The sequence below is a fragment of the Spermophilus citellus genome, assembly GCF_964194105.1.
Source record: "Spermophilus citellus genome assembly, chromosome: 10".
NCBI lineage: Eukaryota > Metazoa > Chordata > Mammalia > Rodentia > Sciuridae > Spermophilus > Spermophilus citellus.
In genome coordinates this window covers 19350100-19371099 of record NC_138197.1, presented here as the reverse complement: position 1 = coordinate 19371099, position 21000 = coordinate 19350100, and positions in this window count along the sequence as shown.

Genomic DNA, 21000 nt, shown 5'->3' with positions numbered 1-21000 from the left:
GTGTCCATATAGGAGAAAACAGAGTGAAAGCTAAAAATTAAACTGTTACTGCAAACGAACGGTTTAACCTAGAAGAAGGAAATTTGGTGAGCCAAGTGGGATTGGGGTACTAATCATTACCTGAAAGTGTCATCAAGATTGGGTGAAAAAATGTGTGCTGATATTTCAGGAAACTCGTAGTTTTTTGGAAGCTTGGCAACCCCCTTCCATGAAAGTGATTTGCGCAAGTCTCTGTTTAAGGCTACATCAATAGGAAACACACCATAGATACAGGACTTGTAACTGCTTTATTGTGTCAAGTTTCAAAGAGCTAGCACAAACCGTGTTTGATTTAGAGTTCCAACTACATTTATCGCTATAGGAGAAAACACAGTGAAACCTAAAAATTAAAACTGTTACTGCCAAAAAACGGTTTAACCTAGAAGAAGGAAATTTGGTGAGCCAAGTGGGATTGGGGACTGATCATTATGTGAAAGTGTCATCAAGATTGGGTGAAAAAATGTGTGCTGAGATTTCAGGAAACTCCTAGATTTTTGGAAGCTTGGCAACCCCTTTCCATGAAAGTGATTTGCGCCAGTCTCTGCTTAGGGCTACATCAAAAGGAAACAAACCATAGAGATAAAACTTGGAACTACTTTATTGTGTCAAGTTTCACAGAGCTAGCACACACCGTGTTTGATTTAGAGTTCCAACTACATGTATCCATATAGGAGAAAACAGAGTGAAAGCTAAAAATTAAAACTGTTACTGCCATCGAACGGTTTAACCTAGAAGAACGAAATTTGGTGAGCCAAGTGGGATTGGGGTACTTATCCGTATCTGAAAGTGTCATCAAGTTTGGGTGAAAAAATGTGTGCTGAGATTTCAGAAACTAGTTGTTTTTTGGAAGCTTGGCAACACCTTTCCATGAAAGTGATTTGTGCCAGTCTATGCTTAGGGCTACATCAATAGGAAAAAAGCCATAGAGATAGAACTTGGAACTACTTTATTGTGTCTAGTTTCAAAGAGCTATCACAAACCTTGTATCATTTAGAGTTCCAAATGCATGTATCCCTATAGGAGAAAACAGAGTGTTACCTAAAAATTTAAACTGTTACTGCCAACGAACGGTTTAACCTAGAAGAACGAAATTTGGTGCACCAAGTGGGAATGGGGTACTGATCATTACCTAAAAGTGTCATCAAGATTGGGTGAAAAAATGTGTGCTTAGATTTCAGGAAACTCGTAGTTTTTTGGAAGCTTGGCAACCCCTTTCCATGAAAGTGATTTGCGCCAGTCTCTGCTTATGGCTACATCAATAGGAAACACACCATAGATACAGGACTTGGAACTTCTTTATGTGTCAAGTTTCAAAGAGCTAGCACAAACCGTGTTTGATTTAGAGTTCCAACTACATGTATCCCTATAGGAGACAACAGAGTGAAACCTAAAAATTAAAACAGTTAATGCCAACGAATGGTTTTACCTAGAAGAACGAAATTAGGTGAGCCAAGTGGGATTGGGGTACTGATACTTATCTGAAAGTGTCATCAAGATTGGGTGAAAAAATGTGTGCTGAGATTTCAGGAAACTCGTAGTTTTTTGGAATCTTGGCAACCCCTTTCCATGAAAGTGATTTGGCCAGTCTCTGCTTAGGGCTACATCAATAGGAAACAAACCATAGAGATAGAACTTGGAACTACTTTATTGTGTCAAGGTTCAAAGAGCTAGCACAAACCGTGTTTGATTCAGAGATCCAAATACATGTATCCCTATCGGAGAAAACAGAGTGTAACCTAAAAATTAAAACTTTTACTGCCAACGAACGGTTTAACCTAGAAGAACAAAATTTGGTGAGCCAAGTGGGATTGGGGTACTGATCCTTATCTGAAAGTGTCATCAAGATTGATTGAAAAAATTTTAGCTAAGATTTCAGGAAACTCGTAATTTTTTGGAAGCTTGGCAAAACCTTTCCATTAAAGTGATTTGCGCCAGTCTCTGCATACAGCTACATCAATAGGAAACACACCATAGATAAAGGAATTGGAACTAATTTATTGTGTCAAGTTTCAAAAAGCTAGCACAAACCGTGTTTGATTTAGAGTTCCAACTACATGTATCCACATAGGAGAAAACAGAGTGAAACCTAAAAATTAAAACAGTTACTGCCAACGAACTGTTTAACCTAGAAGAACGAAATTTCGTGAGTCAAGTGGGATTGGGGTACTGATCATTACCTGAAAGGGTCATCAAGATTGGGTGAAAAAATGTGTGCTGAGATTTCAAGACACTCGTAATTTTTTGGAAGATTGGCAACCCCTTTGTATGAAAGTGATTTGCGCCAGTCTCTGCCTAGGACAACATCAATAGGAAACAAACCATAGAGATAGAACTTGCAACTACTTTATTGTGTCAAGTTTCAAAGAGCTAGCGCAAACCGTGTTTGATTTAGATTTCCAACTACATGATTCCTCTAGGAGAAAGTGAGTGAAACCTAAAAATTACAACAGTTACTGTCAACGAACGGTTTAACCTAGAAGAACAAATTTTGGTGAGCCAAGTGGGATTGGGGTACTGATCATTACCTGAAAGTGTCATCAAGTTTGGGTGAAAAAATGTGTGCTGAGATTTCAGGAAACTCTTAATTTTTTGGAAGCTTGGCAACCCCTTTCCATGAAAGTGATTTGCGCCAGACTCTGATTAGGGCTACATCTATAGGAAAAAAACATAGAGATAGGACTTGGAACTACTTTATTGTGTCAAGTTTCAAAGAGCTAGCACAAACCGCGTTTGATTTAGAGTTCCAACTATATGTTTCCATATAGGAGAAAACAGAGTGAAACCTAAACATTAAAACTCTTACTGCCAACAAATGGTTTGACCTAGAAGAACAAAATTTGGTGAGCCAAGTGGGATTGGGGTACTGATCATTACCTGAAAGTGTCATCAAGTTTGGGTGAAAAAATGTGTGCTGAGATTTCAGGAAACTCGTAGTATTTTGGAAGCTTGGCAACCCCTTTCCATGAAAGTGATTTGCGCCAGTCTCTGCTTAGGGCTACATCAATAGGAAACAAACCATGGAGATAGAACTTGGAACTACTTTATTGTGTCAAGTTTCAAAGAGCTAGCACAAACCGTGTTTGATTTAGAGTTCCAAAAACATGTATTCATATAAAAGAAAACAGAGTGAAACCTAAGAATTAAAACTGTTACTTCCAACGAACGGTTTAACCTAGAAGAAGGAAATTTGGTGAGCCAAGTGGGATTGGGGTACTGATCATTACCTGAAAGTGTCATCAAGATTGGGTGAAAAAGTATGTGCTGAGATTTGAGGAAACACGTAGTTTTTGGAAGCTTGGCAACCCCTTTCCATGAAAGTGATTTGCGCCAGTCTCTGCTTAGGGCTACATCATTAGGAAACAAACCATAGAGATAGAACATGGAACTACATTATTGTGTCAAGTTTCAAAGAGCTAGCACAAACCGTGTTTGATTTAGAGTTCCAACTACATGTATCCGTATAGGAGAAAACAGAGGGAAACCTAAAAATTAAAACTGTTATTGTCAACGAATGGTTTAACCTAGAAGAAGGAAATTTGGTGAGCCAAGTGGGATTTGGGACTGATATTACCTGAAAGTGTCATCCAGATTGGGTGAAAAATGTGTGCTGGGATTTCAGGAAACTCGTAGATTTTGGAAGCTTGGCAACCCCTTTCCATGAAAGTGATTTGCGCCAGTCGCTGCTTAGGGCTACATCAATAGGAAACAAATCATAGACATAGAAATTGTAACTACATTATAGTGTGAAGTTTCAAACAGCTAGTACAAACAGTGTTTGATTTAGAGTTCCAACTACATATATCCCTATAAAAGAAAAGACAGTGAAACCTAAAAATTAAAACAGTTACTGCCAACGAATGGTTTAACCTAGAAGAAGGAAATTTGGTGAGCCAAGTGGGATTGCGGTACTGAACATTACCTGAAAGTGTCATCAAGATTGGGTGAAGAAATATGTTCTGAGATTTCAGGAAACTCGTAGTTTTTTGGAAGGTTGGCAACCCCTTTCCATTAAGGTGATTTGCTCCAGTCTCTGCTTAGGGCTACATCAATAGGAAACAAACCATAGAGACAGAACTGGGAACTACTTTATTGTGTCAAGTTTCAAAGAGCTAGCACAAACTGTGTTTGATTTAGAATTCCAACTACATGTATCCCTATAGGAGAAAACAGAGTGTAACCTAAAATTTTAAACTGTTACTGCCAACGAACGGTTTAACCTAGAAGAACGAAATTTGGTGAGCCATGTGGGATTGGGGTACTGATCATTACCTGAAAGTGTCATGAAGATTGGGTGAAAAAATGTGTGCTGAGATTTCAGGAAATCGTAGTTTTTGGGGGCTTCGCAACCCCTTTCCATGAAAGTCATTTGCGCCAGTCTCTGCTTATGGCTACATCAATTGGAAACAAACTATAGATATAGGACTTGAAACCACGTTTTTGTGTCAAGTTTCAAAGAGCTAGCACAAACCGTGTTTGATTTAGAGTTCCAACTACATGTATCCCTATAGGAGAAAACAGAGTGAAACCTAAAAATTTAAAGTGTTACTGCCAACCAACGGTTTAACATAGAAGAAGGAAATTTGGTGAGCCAAGTGGGATTGGGGTACTGATCATTACCTGAAAGTGTCATCAAGTTTGGGTAAAAAAATGTGTGCTGAGATTTCAGGAAACTCGTAGTTTTTTGGAAGCTTGGCAACCCCTTTCCATGAAAGTGATTTGCGCCAGTCTCTGCTTAGGGATACATCAATAGGAAACAAACCATATAGATAGAACTTGGAATTACTTTATTGTGTCAAGTTTCAAAGAGCTACCACAAACCGTGTTTGATTTAGAGTTCCAACTACATGTATCCGTATAGGAGAAAAGAGAGTGAAACCTAAAAATTTAAACAGTTACTGCCAAGGAACGGTTTAACCTAGGAGAAGGAAATTTGGTGAGCCAAGTGGGATTGGGGTACTGATCATTAACTGAAAGTGTCTTCAAGATTGGGTGAAAAAATGTGTGCTGAGATCAGGAAACTCGTAGTTTTTTGGAAGCTTGGCAACCACTTTCCATGAAAGTGATTTCTGCCAGTCTCTGCTTAGGGCTACATCAATAGGAAACAAACCATAGAGATAAAACTTGGTACTACTTTATGGTGTCAAGTTTCAAAGAGCTAGCACAAACCGTGTTTGATTTAGAGTTCCAACTCCATATATATATGTAGGAGAAAACAGAGTGAAAGGTAAAAATTAAAACGGTTACTGCAAACGAACGGTTTAACCTAGAAAAACGAAATTTGGTGAGCCAAGTGGGATTGGGGTACTGATCATTAATTGTAAGTGTCATCAAGATTGGGTGAAAAAATGTGTGCTGAGATTTCAGGAAACTCGTAGTTTTTTGGAAGCTTGGCAACCCCTTTGTATGAAAGTGATTTGCACCAGTATCTGCTTAGGGCTACATCATTAGGAAACAAACCATAGAGATAGAACTTGGAACTACTTTATTGTGTGAAGTTTCAAAGAGCTAGCACAAACCGTGTTTGATTTAGAGTTCCAACTATATGTATCCATATAGGAGAAAACAGAGGGAAACCTAAAAATTAAAACTGTTATTGCCAACGAACGGTTTAACCTCGAAGAAGGAAATTTGGTGAGCCATGTGGGATTGGGGTACTGATCATTACCTGAAAGTGTCATCAAGATTGGGTGAAAAAATGTGTGCTGAGATTTCAGGAAACTCGTAGTTTTTTGGAAGCTTTGCAAGCCCTTTTCATGAAAGTGATTTGCGCCAGTCGCTGCTTAGGGCTACATCAATAGGAAACAAACAATAAAAATAGAACATGGAACTAATTTATTGTGTCAAGTTTCAAAGAGCTAGCACAAACCGTGTTTGATTTAGAGTTCGAACTACATATATACATATAGGAGAAAACAGAGTGAAAGCTAAAAATTAAAACAGTTACTGCCAACGAACGGTTTAACCTAGAAGAACGAAATTTGGTGAGCCAAGTGGGATTGGGGTACTGATCATTACCTGAAAGTGTCATCAAGTTTGGATAAAAAAATGTGTGCTGAGATTTCAGAAAACTTGTAGTTTTTGGAAGCTTGGCAACCCGTTTCCATGAAAGTGATTTGCGCCAGTCTCTGCTTACGGCTACATCAATAGGAAACAAACCATAGATATAGGACTTGGAACTATTTTATTGTGTCAAGTTTCAAAGAGCTAGCAGAAACCGTGTTTGATTTAGAGTTCCAACTACATGTATCCCTATAGGAGAAAACAGAGTGAAACCTAAAAATTAATACTGTTACTGCCAACCAACGGTTTAAACTAGAAGAACTAAATTTGGTGAGACAAGTGGCATTGGGGTACTGATCATTATCTGAAAGTGTCTTCAAGATTGGGTGAAAAAATGTGTGATGAGATTTCAGGAAACTCGTAGTTTTTTGGAAGATTGGCAACCCCTTTCCATGAAAGTGATTTGCGCCAGTCTCTGCTTAGGGCTACATCAATAGGAAACAAATCATAGAGATAGAAATTGGAACTACATTACTGTGTCAAGTTTCAAAGAGCAAGTACAAACAGTGTTTGATTTAGAGTTCCAACTACATGTATCCCTATAAAAGAAAAGAGAGTGAAACCTAATAATTAAAACAGTTACTGCCAACGAATGGTTTAACCTAGAAGAAGGAAATTTGGTGAGCCAAGTGGGATTGGGTTACTGATCATTACCTGAAAGTTTCATGAAGATTGGGTGAAAAAATGTGTGCTGAGATTTCAGGAAACAAGTAGTTTTTTGGAAGGTCGGCAACCCCTTTCCATTAAAGTGATTTGCGCCAGTCTCTGCTTAGGGCTACATCAATAGGAAAGAAAACATAGAGATAGAACTTGGAACTATTTTATTGTGTCAACTTTCAAAGAGCTACCACAAACCGTGTTTGATTTAGAGTTCCAACAACATGTATCCATATAGGAGAAAACCGAGTGAAACCTAAAAATTAAAAATATTACTTCGAATGAACGGTTTAACCTAGAAGAACGAAATTTGGTGAGCCAAGTGGGATTGGAGTACTGATCATTACCTGAAAGTGTGATCAAGATTGGGTGAAAAAATGGGTGCTGAGATTTTAGGAAACTTGTAGTTTTTGGAAGCTTGACAACCCCTTTCCATGTAAGTGATTTGCGCCAGTCTCTGCTTAGGGCTACATAAATAGGAAACAAACCATAGAGACAGAACTGGGAACTACTTTATTGTGTCAAGTTTCAAAGAGCTAGCACAAACCGTGTTTGATTTAGAGTTCCAACTACATGTATCCCTATAGGAGACAACAGAGTGAAACCTAAAAATTAAAACTGTTACTTCCAACGAACGGTTTAACCTAGAAGAACGAAATTTGGTGAGCCAAGTGGGATTGGGGTACTGATCACTACCTGAAAGTGTCATCAAGATTGGTTGAAAAAATGTGTGCTGAGAATTCAGGAAACCCGTAGTTTTTTGGAAGCCTGGCAACACCTTTCCATGAAAGTGATTTGCGCCAGTCTCTGCTTAGGGCTACATCAATAGGAAACAAACCATACAGATAGAACTTGGAACTACTTTATTATGTCAAGTTTCAAAGAGCTAGCACAAACCGTGTTTGATTTAGAGTTCCAACTACATGTATCCCTATAGGAGAAAACAGAGTGAAAACTAAAAATTAAAACAGTTACTGTCAATGAATGGTTTAACCTAGAAGAACGAAATTAGGTGAGCCAAGTGGGATTGGGGTACTGATCATTATCTGAAAGTGTCATCAAGATTGGGTGAAAAAATGTGTGCTGAGATTTCAGGAAACTTGTAGTTTTTGGAAGCTTGGCAACCCCTTTCCATGAAAGTGATTTGTGCCAGTCTCTGCTTAGGGCTACATGAATAGGAATCAAACCATAGAGATAGAACTGGGAACTACTTTACTGTGTCAAGTTTTAAAGAGCTAGCACAAACCGTGTATGATTTAAAGTTCCATCTACATGTATCCATATAGGAGAAATAAGAGTGAAACCTAAAAATTAAAACTGTTACTGCCAACGAACGGTTTAACCTATAAGAACGAAATTTGGTGAGCCAAGTGGGAATGGGGTACTGATCATTACCTGAAAGAGTCATCAAGATTTGGTGAAAAAAATGTGTTCTGAGATTTCAGGAAACTCGTAGTTTTTTGGAAGCTTGGCAAACCCTTTCCATGAAAGTGATTTGTTCCAGTCTTTGCTTAGGGCTACATCAATAGGAAACAAACCATAGAGATAGAACATGGAACTACTTTATTCTGTCAAGTTTCAAAGAGCTAGCACAAACCGTGTTTGATTTAGAGTTCCAACTACATGTATCCATATAGTAGAAAACAGAGTGAAAGCTAAAAATTAAAACTGTTACTGGAAAAGAACGGTTTAATCTAGAAGAACGAAATTTGGTGAGCCAAGTGGGATTGGGGTACTGATCATTACCTGAAAGTGTCATCAAGATTGGGTGAAAAAATGTGTGCTGAGATTTCAGGAAACTCGTAGTTTTTGGAAGCTTGGCAACCCCTTTCCATGAAAGTGATTTGCGCCAGTCTCTGCTTAGGGCTACATCAATAGGAAACAACCATATAAATAGAAGTTGGAAATACTTTATTGTGTCAAGTTTCAAAGAGCTAGCACAAACTGTGTTTGATTTAGAGTTCAAACTACATGTATCCCTATAGGAGAAAACACAGTGAAACCTAAATATTAAAACAGTTACTGCCAACGAACGGTTTAACTTAGAAAAAGGAATTTTGGTGAGCCAAGTGGAATTGGGGTATTGATCATTACCTGAACGTGTCATCAAGATTGGGTGAAAAAATATGTGCTGAGATTTGAAGTAACTCGTAATTTTTCGGAAGCTTGGCAACCCCTTTCCATGAAAGTGATTTTCGCCAGTCTCTGTTTAGGGCTACATCAATAGGAATCAACCATAGAGGTAGAACTTGGAACTACTTTATTGTGTGAAGTTTCAAAGAGCTAACGCAAACCGTGTTTGATTTCGAGTTCCAAATACATGTATCCCTATAGGAGAAAACAGAGTGAAACCTAAAAATTAAAACTGTTACTTCCAACGAACGGTTTAACCTAGAAGAACGTAATTTGGTGAGCCAAGTGGGATTGGGGTACTGATCATTACCTGAAAGTGTCATCAAGATTGGGTGAAAAAATGTGTGCTGAGATTTCAGGATACTCTTAGTTTTTTGGAAGCTTGGCAACTCCTTTCGATGAAAGTGATTTGCGCCAGTCTCTGCTTAGGGCTACATCAATAGGAAACAAACCATAGAGATAGAACTTGAAACTATTTTATTGTGTCAAGTTTCAAAGAGCTAGCACAAACCGTGTTTGATATAGAGTTCCAACTACATGTATCCATATAGGAGAAAACAGAGTGAAATCTAAAAATTTAAACAGTTACTGCCAATGAATGGTTAAACCTAGAAGAACGAAGTTTGGTGAGCCAAGTGGGATCGGGGTACTGATTCTTATCTGAAAGTGTCATCAAGATTGGGTGATAAAATGTGTGCTGAAATTTCAGGAAACTCGTAGTTATTTGGAAGCTTGGCAACCCCTTTCCATGAAAGTGATTTGCGCCAGTCTCTGCTTAGGGCTACATCAATAGGAAACAATCCATAGAGATAGGACTTGGAACTACTTTATTGTGTCAAGTTTCAAACAGCTAGCACAAACCGTGTTTGATTTAGAGTTCCAACTACAAGTATCCCTATAGGAGAAAACAGAGTGAAACCTAAAAATTAAAACTGTTACTGCCAACAAACGGTTTAACCTAGAAGAACGAAATTTGGTGAGCCAAGTGGCATTGGGGTACTAATCATTACCTTAAAGTGTCATCAAGATTGGGGAAAAAATGTGTGCTGAGATTTCAGGAAACTCGTAGTTTTTTGGAAGCTTGGCAACCCCTTTCCATGAAAGTGATTTGCGCCAGTCGCTGCTTAGGGCTACTTCAATAGGAAACAAACCATAGAGATAGAACTTGGAACTACTTTATTGTGTCAAGTTTCAAAGAGGTAGCACAAACCGTGTTTGATTTAGAGTTCCAACTACATGTATCCATATAGGAGAAAACAGAGTGAAACCTAAAAATTAAAACAGTTACTGCCAACGAACGTTTTAACCTAGAAGAACGAAGTTTGGTGAGCCAAGTGGGATTGGGGTACTGATCATTATCTGAAAGTGTCATCAAGATTGGGTGAAAAAATGTGTGCTGAGATTTCAGGAAACTCGTAGTTTTTTGGAAGCTTGGCAACCCCTTTCCATGAAAGTGATTTGCGCTAGTCTTTGTTAGGGCTACATCAATAGGAAACAAACCATAGAGGTAGAACTTGGAACTACTTTATTGTGTCAAGTTTCAAAGAGCTAGCACAAACCGTGTTTGATTTCGAGTTCCAAATACATGTATCCCTATAGGAGAAACAGAGTGAAACCTAAAAATTAAAACTGTTACTTCCAACGAATGGTTTAAACTAGAAGAACGTAATTTGGTGAGCCAAGTGGGATTGGGGTACTGATCATTACCTAAAAGTGTCATCAAGTTTGGGTGAAAAAATGTGTGCTGAGATTTCAGGAAACTCTTAGTTTTTTGGAAGCTTGGCAACCCCTTTCGATGAAAGTGATTTGCGCCAGTCTCTGCTTAGGGCTACATCAATAGGAAACAAACCATAAAGATAGAACTTGGAACTACTTTATTGTGTCAAGTTTCAAAGAGCTAGCGCAAACCGTGTTTTATTTAGAGTTCCAACTACATGTATCCCTATAGGAGGAAACAGATTATAACCTAAAAATTAAAGCTGTTACTGCTAACGAACAGTTTAACCTAGAATAACAAAATTTGGTTAGCCAAGTGGGATTGTGGTACTGATCTTTATCTGAAACTGTCATCAAGATTGGGTGAAAAAAATGTGTGCTGAGATTGGAGGAAACTCGTAGTTTTTTGGAAGCTTGGTAACCCCTTTTTATTAAAGTGATTTACGCCAGTCTCTGCTTATGGCTACATCAATTGGAATCACACCATAGATCCAGGACTTGGAACTACTTTATTTTGTCAAGTTTCAAAGAGCTAGCACAAACCGTGTTTGATTTAAAGTTCCAACTACATGTATCCCTATAGGAGAAAACAGAGTGAAACCTAAAAATTTAAACTGTTACTGCCAACAAACGATTAACCTAGAAGAACGAAATTTGGTGAGCCAAGTGGGATTGGGGACTGATCATTATCTGAAAGTGTCATCAAGATTTGGTGAAAAAATGTGTGCTGAGATTTCAGGAAACTCGTAGTTTTTTAGAAGCTTGGCAACCCCTTTCCATGAAAGTGATTTGCGCCAGTCGCTGCTTAGGGTATACTTCAATAGGAAACAAACCATAGAGATAGAACATGGAACTACATTATTGTGTCAAGTTTCAAAGAGCTAGCACAAACCATGTTTGATTTAGAGTTCCAACTACATGTATCCCTATAGGAGAAAACAGTGTGTAACCTAAAAATTATAACTGTTACTGCCAACGAACGGTTTAACCTAGAAGAACTAAATTTTGTTAGCCAAGTGGGCTGGGGTACTGATCCTTATCTGAAAGTGTCATCAAGATTGGGTGAAAAAAATGTGTTCTGAGATTGGAGGAAACTCGTAGTTTTTTGGAAGCTTGGCAACCCCTTTCCATGAAAGAGATTTGCGCCAGTCTCTGCTTAGGGCTAAATCAATAGGAAACAAACAATAGAGATAGAACTTGGAACTACTTTATTGTGTCAAGTTTCAAAGAGCTAGCACAAACCGTGTTTTATTTAGAGTTCCAACTACATGTATCCCTATAGGAGAAAACAGAGTGTAACCTAAAAATTAAAGCTGTTACTGCTAACGAACGGTTTAACCTAGAAGAACGAAATTTGGTGAGAAAAGTGGTATTGGGGTACTGATCATTATCTGAAAGTGTCATCAAGATTGGGTGAAAAAATGTGTGCTGAGATTGCAGGAAACTCATAGTTTTTTGGAAGCTTGGCAACCCCTTTCCATTAAAGTGATTTACGCCAGTCTCTGCTTATGGCTACATCAATAGGAAACACACCATAGATCCAGGACTTGGAACTACTATTGTGTCAAGTTTCAAAGGGCTAGCACAAACCGTGTTTGATTTAGAGTTCCAAATACATATATCCCTATAGGAGAAAACAGAGTGAAACCTAAAATTTAAAACACTTATTGCCAACGAATGGTTTAACCTAGAAGAACAAAATTTGTTGAGACAAGTGGGATTGGTGTACTGATCATTACCTGAAAGTGTCATCAAGATTGGGTATAAAATGTGTGCTGTGATTTCAGGAAACTCGTAGTTTTTTGGAAGCTTGGCAACCCTTTTCCATGAAAGTGATTTGCGCCAGTCTATTCTTAGGGCTACATCAATAGGAAGCAAACAATAGAGATAGAACTTGGAACTACTTTATTGTTTCAAGTTTCAAAGAGCTAGCACAAACCGTGTTTGATTTAGAGTTCCAACTACATGTATCCATATAGGAGAAAACAGAGTGAAAGCTAAAAATTAAAACAGTTACTGCCAACGAACGGTTTAACCTAGAAGAACGAAATTTGGTGAGCCAAGTGGGATTGGGGTACTGATCATTATCTGAAAGTGTCATCTACATTGGGTGAAAAAATGTGTGCTGACATTTCTGGAAACTCGTAGTTTTTTAGAAGCTTGGCAACACCTTTACATGAAAGTGATTTGTGCCAGTCTCTGCTTAGGGCTACATCAATAGGAAACAAAACATAGATATACGACTTGGATCTCCTTCATTGTGTCAAGTTTCAAAGAGCTAGCACAAACCGTGTTTGATTAGTATCCAACTACATGTAACCGTATAGGAGAAAACAGAGTGAAACCTAAAAATTAAAACTGTTACTGCCAACCAACAGTTTAACCTAGAAGAACGAAATTTGATGCGACAAGTGGGATTGGGGTACTGATCATTGTCTGAAAGTGTCATCAAGATTGGGTGAAAAAAATGTGTGCTGAGATTTCAGGAAAGTCGTAGTTTTTTGGAAGCTTGGCAACCCCTTTCCATGAAAGTGATTTGCGCCAGTCTTTGCTTAGGGCTACATCAATAGGAAAGAAACCATAGAGATAGGACTTGGAAGTACTTTATTTTGTCAAGTTTCAAAGAGCTAACACAAACAGAGTTTGATTTCGAGTTCCAACTACATGTATGTCTATAGGAGAAAACAGAGTGAAACCTAAAAATTAAAACTGTTACTTCCAACGAACGGATTAACCTAGAAGAACGTAATTTGGTGAGCCAAGTGGGATTGGGGTACTGATCATTACCTGAAAGTGTCATCAAGATTGGGTGAAAAAATCTGTGCTGACATTTCAAGAAACTCGTAGTTTTTTTGAAGCTTGGCAACCCCTTTCCATGAAAGTGATTTGCGCCAGTCTCTGCTTAGGGCTACATCAATAGGAAACAAACCATAGAGATAGAACTTGGAACTACTTTATTGTGTCAAGTTTCCAAGAGCTAGCACAAACCGTGTTTGATTTAGTGTTCCAACTACATGTATCCATATAGGAGAAAACAGAGCGAAACCTAAAAATTTATACTGTTACTGCCAACGAATGGTTTAACATAGAAGAACGAAATTTGGTGAGCGAATTTGGATTGGGATACTGATCATTACCTGAAATTGTCATCAAGATTGGGTGAAAAAATGTGTGCTACGATTTCAGGAAACTCGTAGTTTTTTGGAAGCTTGGCAACCCCTTTCCATGAAAGTGATTTGCGCCAGTCTCTGCTTAATGCTACATCAATAGGAAACAAACCAGAGATATAGGACTTGGAACTACTTTATTTTGTCAAGTTTCAAAGAGCTAGCACAAACCGTGTTTGATTTCGAGTTCCAACTACATGTATCCGTATAGGAGAAAACAGAGTGAAACCTAAAAATTAAAAAATTTACCGCCAACAAACGGTTTAAGGTAGATAAAGGAAATTTGGTGAACCAAGTGGGATTGGGGTACTGATCATTACGTGAAAGTGTCATCAAGATTGGGTGAAAAAATATGTGCTGAGATTTCAGGAAACTCGTAGTTTTTTCGAAGCTTGGCAACTGCTTTCCATGAAAGTGATTTGCGCCAGTCTAAGATTAGGGCTACATCAATAGGAAACAAACCATAGAGATAGAACTTGGAACTACATTATTGTGTCATGTTTCAAAGAGCTAGCACAAACCGTGTTTGATTTAGAGTTCCAACATCATGTATCCCTATAGAAGAAAACAGAGTGAAACCTAAAAATTAAAACTGTTACTGCCAACGAACGGTTTATCCTAGAAGAACGAAATTTGTTGAGCCAAGTGGGATTGGGGTACTGATCATTATCTGAAAGTGTCATCAAGATTGGGTGAAAAAATGTGTGCTGATATTTCAGGAAACTCTTAGTTTTTTGGAAGCTTGGCAAACCCTTTCCATGAAAGTGATTTGCGCCAGTCTCTGCTTAGGGCTACATCAATAGGAAACAAACCATAGATATAGGACTTGGAACTACATTAATGTGTCAAGTTTCAAAGAGCTAGCACAACCCGTGTTTGATTTAGAGTTCCAACTACATGTATTTCTATAGGGAAAACACAGTGAAACCTAAAAATTAAAACAGTTACTGCCAACGAATGGTTTAACCTAGAAGAACGAAATTCGGTGAGGCAAGTGGGATTGGGGTACTGATCATTATCTCAAGGTGTCATCAGGATTGGGTTAAAAAATATGTGCTGAGATTTCAGGAAACTCATAGTTTTTTGGAAGCCTGGCAACCCCTTTCCATGAAAGTGATTTGCGCCAGTCTCTGCTTAGGGCTACACCAATAGGAAAGAAACCATAGAGATAGGACTTGGAATTACTTTACTGTGTCAAGTTTCAAAGAGCTAGCACAAACTGTGTTTGATTTAGAGTTCCAACTACATGTATCTCTATAGGAGAAAACAGAGTTAATCTAAAAATTAAAACTGTTACTGACAACGAACGGTTCAAACTAGAAGAATTAAATTTGGTGAGCCAAGTGGGACTGGTGTACTGATCATTACCTGAAAGTGTCATCAAGATTGGGTGAAAAAATGTGTGCTGAGATTTCAGGAAACTCGTAGTTTTTTGGAAGCTTGGCAACCCATTCGATGAAAGTGATTTGCGCCAGTCTCTGCTTAGGGCTACATCACTAGGAAACAAACCATAGAGATAGAACTTGGAACTACTTTATTGTGTCAAGTTTCAACGACCTAGCACAAACCGTGTTTGATTTAGAGTTCCAAATACATGTATCCATATAGGAGAAAACAGAGTGAAACCTAAAAATTAAAACAGTTACGGCCAACGAACGGTTTAACCTAGAAGAACGTAACATGGAGAGCCAAGTGGGATTGGGTACTGATCATTACCTGAAAGTGTCATCAAGGTTGGGTGAAAAAATGTTTGCTGAGATTTCAGAAAACTTGTAGTTTTTGGAAGCATGGCAACCCCTTTCCATGAAAGTGATTTGCGCCAGTCTCTTCTTAGGGCTACATCAATAGGAAACAAACCATAGAGATAGAACTTGGAACTACTTTATTGTGTCAAGTTTCAAAGAGCTAGCACAAACCGTGTTTGATTTAGAGTTTCAACTACATGTATCCCTATAGGAGAAAACAGAGTGAAACCTAAAAATTAAAACAGTTACTGACAATGAACGGTTTAACCTAGAAGAACGAAATTAGGTGAGCCAAGTGGGATTGGGGTACTGATCATTACCTGAAAGTGTCATCAAGATTGGGTGAAAAAATGTGTGCTGAGATTTCAGGAAACTTGTAGTTTTTGGAAGCTTGGCAACGCCTTTCCATGAAAGTGATATGCGCCAGTATCTGCTTAGGGCTACATCAATAGTAAACAAACCATAGAGATAGAACTGGGAACTACTTTACTGTGTCAAGTTTTAAAGAGCTAGCACAAACCGTGTATGATTTAAAGTTCCAACTACATGTATCCATATAGGAGAAATAAGAGTGAAACCTAAAAATTAAAACTGTTACTGCCAACGAACGGTTTAACCTAGAAGAAGGAAATTTGGTGATCCAAGTGGGAATGGGGTACTGATCATTACCTGAAAGAGTCATCAAGATTGGGTGAAAAAATATGTGCTGAGATTTCAGGAAACTCGTAGTTTTTTGGAAGCTTGGCAACCCCTTTCCATGAAAGTGATTTGCGCCAGTCTCTGCTTAGGGCTATATCAATAGGAAACAAACCATACAGATAGAACTTGGAACTACTTTATTGTGTCAAGTTCCACAGACCTAGCACAAAGCGTGTTTGTTTTAGAGTTCCAATTACATATATCCATATAAGAGAAAACAGAGTGAAAGCTAAAAATTAAAACTGTTACTGCAAACGAACGGTTTAACCTAGAAGTACGAAATTTGGTGAGCCAAGTGGGAATGGGGTACTGATCATTACCTGAAAGTGTCATCAAGATTGGGTGAAAAAATGTGTGCTGAGATTTCAGGAAACTCGTAGTTTTTTGGAAGCTTGGCAACCCCTGTCCATGAAAGGGATTTGCGCCAGTCTCTGCTTAGGGCTACATCAATAGGAAACAAAAAATAGGGATAGAACTTGGAACTACTTTATTGTGTCAAGTTTCAAAGAGCTAGCAGAAACCGTGTTTGATTTAGAGTTCCAACTACATGTATCCCTATAGGAGAAAACACAGTGAAACCTAAAAATTAAAACAGTTACTGCCAACGAATAGTTTTACCTAGAATAATGAAATTTGGTGATCCAAGTGGGATTGGGGTACTGATCATTACCTGAAAGTGTCATCCAGATTGGGTGAAAAAATGTGTGCTGAGATTTCAGGAAACTCATAGATTTTTGGAAGCTTGGCAACCCATTTCCATGAAAGTGATTTGTGCCAGTCTCTGCTTAGGGCTACGTCAATAGAAAACAAACCATAGAGATAGAACTTGGAACTACTTTATTGTGTCAAGTTTCAAAGAGCTAGCACAAACCGTGTATGATTTAGAGTTCCAACTACATGTATTTCTATAGGGAAAACACAGTGAAACCTAAAAATTTAAACAGTTACTGCCAACGAATGGTTTAAACTAGAAGAACGAAATTTGGTGAGGCAAGTGGGATTGGGGTACAGATCAGTATCTCAAGCTGTCATCAGGATTGGGTTAAAAAATATGTGCTGAGATTTCTGGAAACTCGTAGTTTTTTGGAAGCCTGGCAACCCCTTTCCATGAAAGTGATTTGTGCCAGTCTCTGCTTAGGGCTACATCAATAGGAAAGAAACCATAGAGATAGGACTTGGAATTACTTTACTGTGTCAAGTTTCAAAGAGCTAGCACAAACCGTGTTTGATTTAGAGTTCCAACTACATGTATCCCTATAGGAGAAAACAGAGTGTAATCTAAAAATAAAACTGTTACTGCCAACGAACGGTTCAACCTAGAAGAACAAAATTTGGTGAGAAAAGTGGGACTGGGGTACTGATCATTACCTGAAATTGTCATCAAGATTGGGTAAAAAAATGTGTGCTAAGATTTCAAAAAACTCGTAGTTTTTTGGAAGCTTGGCAACCCCTTTCCATGAAAGTGATTTGCGCCAGTCTCTGCTTAGGGCTACATCACTAGGAAACAAACCATAGAGATAGAACTTGGAACTACTTTATTGTGTCAAGTTTCAACGACCTATCACAAACCCTGTTTGATTTAGAGTTCCAACTACATGTATCCCTATAGGAGAAAACAGAGTGAAACCTAAAAATTAAAACAGTTACTGCCAACAAACGGTTTAACCTAGAAGAACAAAATTTGGTGAGCCAAGTGGGATTGGGGTCCTGATCATTACCTGAAATTGTCATCAAGATTGGGTGAAAAAAATGTGTGCTGAGATTTCAGGAAACTCGTAGTGTTTTTGAAGCTTGGCAACCCCTTTCGATGAAAGTGATTTGCGCCAGTCTCTGCTTAGGGTTACATCAATAGGAAACAAACCATTGTGATAGTACTTGGAACTACTTTATTGTGTCAAGTTTCACAGAGCGAGCACAAACCGTGTTTGATTTAGAGTTAAAACTACATGTATCCCTATAGGAAAAACAGAGTGAAACCTAAAAATTAAAGCTGTTACTACCAACGAACGGTTTAACTAGAAGAACGAAATTGGTGAGCCGTTGGGATTGGGGTACTGATCATTACCTGAAAGAGTCATCAATATTGGGTGAAAAAATGTGTGCTGAGATTTCAGGAAACTCGTAGTTTTTTGGAATCTTGGCAAAACCTTTCCATGAAAGTGATTTGCGCCAGTCTCTGCTTAGGGCTACATCAATTAGAAACAAACCATAGAGATAGAACTTGGAACTACTTTATTGTGTCAAGTTTCAAAGAGCTAGCACAAACCATGTTTGATTTAGAGTTCCAACTACATGTATCGATATAGGAGAAAATAGAGTGAAACCTAAAAATTAAAACAGTTACTGCCAACGAACGGTTTAAATTAGAAGAAAGAATTTGGTGATCCAAGTGGGATTGGGTTACTGATCATTACCTGAAGTGTCATCAAGATTGGGTGAAAAAATGTGTGCTGAGATTTCAGGAAACTCGTAGTTTTTTTGGAAGCTTGGCAAACCCTTTCCATGAAAGTGATTTGTGCCAGTCTCTGCTTAGGGCTACATCAATAGGAAACAAACTATAGTGATAGAACTTGGAACTACTTTATTGTGTCAAGTTTCACAGAGCTAGCACAAACCGTGTTTGATTTAGAGTTCAAACTACATGTATCCATATAGGAGAAAACAGAGTGTAAGCTAAAAATTAAAACTGTTACTGCAAACGAACGGTTTAACCTAGAAGAAGGAAATTTGGTTAGCCAAGTGGGATTGGGGTACTGATCATTACCTGAAAATGTCATCAAGATTGGGTGAAAAAATGTGTGCTGAGATTTCAGGAAACACGTAGTTTTTGGAAGCTTGGCAACCCCTTTCCATGAAAGTGATTTGCGCCAGTCTCTGCTTAGGGCTATATCAATAGGAAACAAACCGTAGAGATAGAACTTGGAACTTCTTTACTGAGTCTAGTTTCAAAGAGCTAGCACAAACCGTGTTTGATTTAGAGTTAAAACTACATGTATCCCTATAGGAAAAACAGAGTGAAACCTAAAAATTAAAACTGTTACTGCCAACGAACGGTTTAACTAGAAGAACGAAATTGGTGAGCCGTTGGGATTGGGTTACTGATCATTACCTGAAAGAGTCATCAAGATTGGGTGAAAAAATATGTGCTGAGATTTCAGGAAACTCGTAGTTTTTTGGAATCTTGGCAAAACCTTTCCATGAAAGTGATTTGCGCCAGTCTCTGCTTAGGGCTACATCAATTAGAAACAAACCATAGAGATAGAACTTGGAACTACTTTATTGTGTCAAGTTTCAAAGAGCTAGCACAAACCATATTTGATTTAGAGTTCCAACTACATGTATCGATATAGGAGAAAATAGAGTGAAACCTAAAAATTAAAACAGTTACTGCCAACGAACGGTTTAAATTAGAAGAAAGAATTTGGTGATCCAAGTGGGATTGGGTTACTGATCATTACCTGAAAGTGTCATCAAGATTGGGAGAAAAAATGTGTGCTGAGATTTCAGGAAACTCGTAGTTTTTTTGGAAGCTTGGCAACCCCTTTCCATGAAAGTGATTTGTGCCAGTCTCTGCTTAGGGCTACATCAATAAGAAACAAACCATAAAGATAGACCTTGGAACTACTTTATTGTGTCAAGTTTCACAGAGCTAGCACAAACCGTGTTTGATTTAGAGTTCCAAATACGTGTATCCATATAGGAGAAAACAGAGTGAAAGCTAAAAATTAAAACTGTTACTGCAAACGAACGGTTTAACCTAGAAGAAGGAAATTTAGTGAGCCAAGTGGAATTGGTGTATTGATCATTACCTGAAAGTGTCATCGAGATTGGGTGAAAAAATGTGTGCTGAGATTTCAGGAAACTCGTAGTTTTGGAAGCTTGGCAACCCAGTTCCATGAAAGTGATTTGCGCCAGTCTCTGCTTAGGGCTACATCAATAGGAAACAAACCATAGAGATAGAACTTGGAACTACTTTATTGTGTCAAGTTTCACAGAGCTAGCACAAACCGTGTTTGATTTAGAGTTACAACTACATATATCCATATAGGAAAAAACAGAGTGAAAGCTAAAATTAAAACTATTACTGCAAATGAACGGTTTAACCTAGAAGAATGAAATTTGGTGAGCCAAGTGGGATTGGAGTACTGATCATTACCTGAAAGTGTCATCAAGATTGGGTGAAAAAATGTGTGCTGAGACTTCAGGAAACTCTTAATTTTTTGGAAGGTTGGCAACCCATTTCCATGAAAGTGATTTGTGCCAGTCTCTGCTTAGGGCTACTTCAATAGGAAACAAACCATAGAGATAGAACTTGGAACTCCTTTATTGTGTCAAGTTTCAAAGAGCTAGCACAAACTGTGTTTGATTTAGAGTTCCAATTACATGTATGCCTATAGGAGAAAAGAGAGTGAAACCTAAAAATTAAAACAGTTACTGCCAACGAACGGTTTAACCTAGAAGAACGAAATTTGGTGAGCCAAGTGGTATTGGGGTACTGATCCTTATCTGAAAGGGTCATCAATATTTGGTGAAAAAATGTGTGCTGAGATTTCAGAAACTCGTAGTTTTTTGGAATTTGGCAACCGCTTTCCATGAAAGTGATTTGCGCCAGTCTCTGCTTAGGGCTACATCAATAGGCAAAAAGCCATAGAGATAGAACTTGGAACTACTTTATTGTGTCAAGTTTCAAAGAGCTAGCAAAAACCGTGTTTCATTTAGAGTTCCAAATACATGTATCCCTATAGGAGAAAACAGAGTGTAACCTAAAAATTAAAACTGTTACT